This window comes from Salvelinus sp. IW2-2015, unplaced genomic scaffold (assembly GCF_002910315.2).
Source record: "Salvelinus sp. IW2-2015 unplaced genomic scaffold, ASM291031v2 Un_scaffold3238, whole genome shotgun sequence".
Taxonomy (NCBI): domain Eukaryota; kingdom Metazoa; phylum Chordata; class Actinopteri; order Salmoniformes; family Salmonidae; genus Salvelinus; species Salvelinus sp. IW2-2015.
The window spans coordinates 34859-37805 of NW_019944525.1; the positions used below are offsets into that span (position 1 = coordinate 34859).

Genomic DNA, 2947 nt, shown 5'->3' on the forward strand with positions numbered 1-2947 from the left:
AGACAGACAGACAGACAGACAGACAGACAGACAGACAGACAGACAGACAGACAGACGCACACACACACCCATGAGGGGTATCTTACAAATGTGATGCTGCTCAGGAATTCTGAGTTGTTTCCTGTAATCAGGTTGTGAAGGAAGACTGAACCGTCTTTTTGATGCAGATACTCATGGTCTATGGGGAGGGGAAAGAAGAGAGGAGTTTAATAATAACGAACTAACTGACGTTTAAGTTGAAATATCAGCACTGTTGCTACTCAGGTCTCTGCCGAGCACTGATGATTTAACAAAAAGACAAAGTGTGCCATTTAAATAGAGACCGTATATAGGCCTACTATCGTTTTTTTTTTTTATCGTTTCTTATCATTTTCTAAAGGGAACATTGTGTTGTTGGCTTACATCTAAACGTGCATCCTTCCAGGGTTAGAGTGTTGCGTAATACATTCCAGGCACACCATTACTGACTGGATTAAACATAGCAGCCATCCACTCATTTACATACAGTTAATTGATTAGGCTTCTAGGGTGTTTTACCTGAGATCCAGCGCATGTTGTAGGATCTGGCCCTGATGGAGCTATTGAAGACGTCACTGAGCGTGAACGTCCTCTGAGCCGTCACCTTTTCCTCTGAAACATGGGGCTCAAAGTTAGCGTTCGCTGATTTCTTGTACTGCCTATACTAGGAGGAATGTACCAGTGAAAACGACAACAAGTCATAGGCTACTGTAATGACTCATAAGACTACAATGCATTTACACCTGATTAAACAGATAACAATGTAAGATCAATACACATTTGACTGGGTTTGTAGAGCTGCGATAACTGAGGTAAATGTGCTAGTAAGCTACACAAATGTGGTACCTGCACAGAAGATGTGATACTGCAACAAGGTGCTGCATTTCTGAAGCATTAAAGCACTAGGCTTTAATTAGACATATTTGTATGTCACATGGATTATGGAAAAGTGTTTATTTTATGCAGTGTTCTTTTACAATAATACAATAGTATTATCCAGTGTATGCAGTATTCTATTGTAGTAATAAAATACTTATTCTGAACAGAGTTTTTTTTTACAGTTATGGATAGGCTACAATTTAATGGGTCATTGAAAGCAACTGAAAGTGGTACCACTCACCGTTCAGATATATTGCTGTGGGCACTGCTATCAAGATGATGACGACAGCAAGCCCCAAAAGTCCCAACACCACCTTACCTATGGAATTCTGTCAAAGGTGAATAGAATGACGGGAAAAAAAGTTATGAAATAAATAGTTGTTTGAGGTATCTAGATTTGCGACACTTATTCATCAAAGAAATGCTATGTTGTATTATAAACAAATTCTTATCATTGAGTTTTGAAGTTTACCATCCTGCCGACTTGAAGGTGGTGAATCCGTTTATATACACAATCACATTGAGCGTAAACACGTTACCCACTGTCACGACTCCTACCGAAGGTGGCTCCTCTTCCTGTTCGGGTGGCGCTCGGTGGTCGTCGTCACCGGCCTACTAGCTGCCACCGATCCTTTTTCCCTTTTCTGTTGGTTTTGTCTGATTTGTTTCACCTGTTTATTGTTTAGATTTAAGGCCGTGCGTAATTGGCCGACTCCAACCACGGTGAAGGAAGTGCAGCGGTTTTTAGGGTTTGCCAATTACTACCGGAGGTTTATCCGGGGTTTTGGTCAGGTAGCGGCCCCCATTACCTCACTGCTGAAGGGGGGACTGGTGCGTTTGCGGTGGTCGGCAGAGGCTGACAGAGCCTTCAATCGTTTGAAGGCGCTGTTCACAGATGCGCCCGTGTTCGCGTACTCGGACCACTATTTAGCGTTCATGGTGGAGGTGGACGAGTCCGAGGCTGGGTTGGGTGCCGTGCTATTACAGCGTTCGGGTACGCCACCGAAACTCCCCCCCTGCGCTTTCTTTTCGAAGAAGCTCGGTCCGGCGGAGCGTAACTATGATGTGGGGGACCGGGAGTTGTTGGCTGTGGTAAAGGCCCTGAAGATGTGGAGACACTGGCTTGAGGGGTGTAAGCACCCTTTTCTCATCTGGACTGACCACCGGAATCTGGAGTATATCCGGGCAGCTAGGAGACTGAATCCGCGTCAGGCAAGGTGGGCCATGTTCTTCACCCGATTTAGGTTRACCATCTCGTATAGACCAGGCTCCCTGAARACTAAGGCCGARMCGCTGTCCCGTCTCTATGACACGGAGGATCGGCCCATCGATCCTACTCCCATCCTTCCAGCCTCTAGGCTGGTGGCACCGGTGGTATGGGAGGTGGACACGGACATTGAGCGGGCGTTACAGGTGGAACCTGCGCCTCCACAATGTCCTACTGGTCGTACGTACGTGCCGCTTGGTGTTCGTGATCAATTGATTCGGTGGGCGCACACACTACCCTCTTCGGGTCATCCTGGTGTGGCGAGGACAGTGCGGGGTCTTAGGGGGAAGTACTGGTGGCCCACCTTGGCTAGGGACGTGAGGTTCTATGCCTCTTCCTGTTTGGTGTGCGCCCAGAGTAAGGCTCCTAGGCACCTTCCTAGAGGGAAGTTACAGCCCCTCCCCGTTCCACAACGGCCGTGGTCTCACCTGTCGTGTACTTCCTTACCGATCTTCCCCCATCCCAGGGGAACACCACGGTTCTGGTTGTTGTGGATCGGTTTTCTAAGTCCTGCCATCTCCTCCCGTTGCCCGGTCTCCCTACGGCCCTACAGACTGCGGAGGCTCTATTTACCCACGTTTTCCGGCACTACGGGGTGCCAGAGGACATCATCTCTGATCGGGGTCCCCAATTCACGTCCCGAGTGTGGAGGGCGTTTATGGAGCGTCTGGGGGTCTCGGTCAGCTTGACCTCTGGTTATCACCCCGAGAGTAATGGGCAGGTGGAGAGAGTGAACCAGGAGGTGGGTAGGTTTCTGCGGTCGTATTGCCAGGACCGGCCAGG

The 2947-nt window shown here is 48.5% G+C and overlaps 1 pseudogene; it reads right to left on the reverse strand.

The window, feature by feature from the left end:
- The window catches only part of LOC112075564 (dipeptidyl peptidase 4-like), an 11277-nt pseudogene extending 9838 nt beyond the window's left edge, over window positions 1-1439 (reverse strand).
- Between the last annotated feature and the right edge of the window lie 1508 nt (window positions 1440-2947).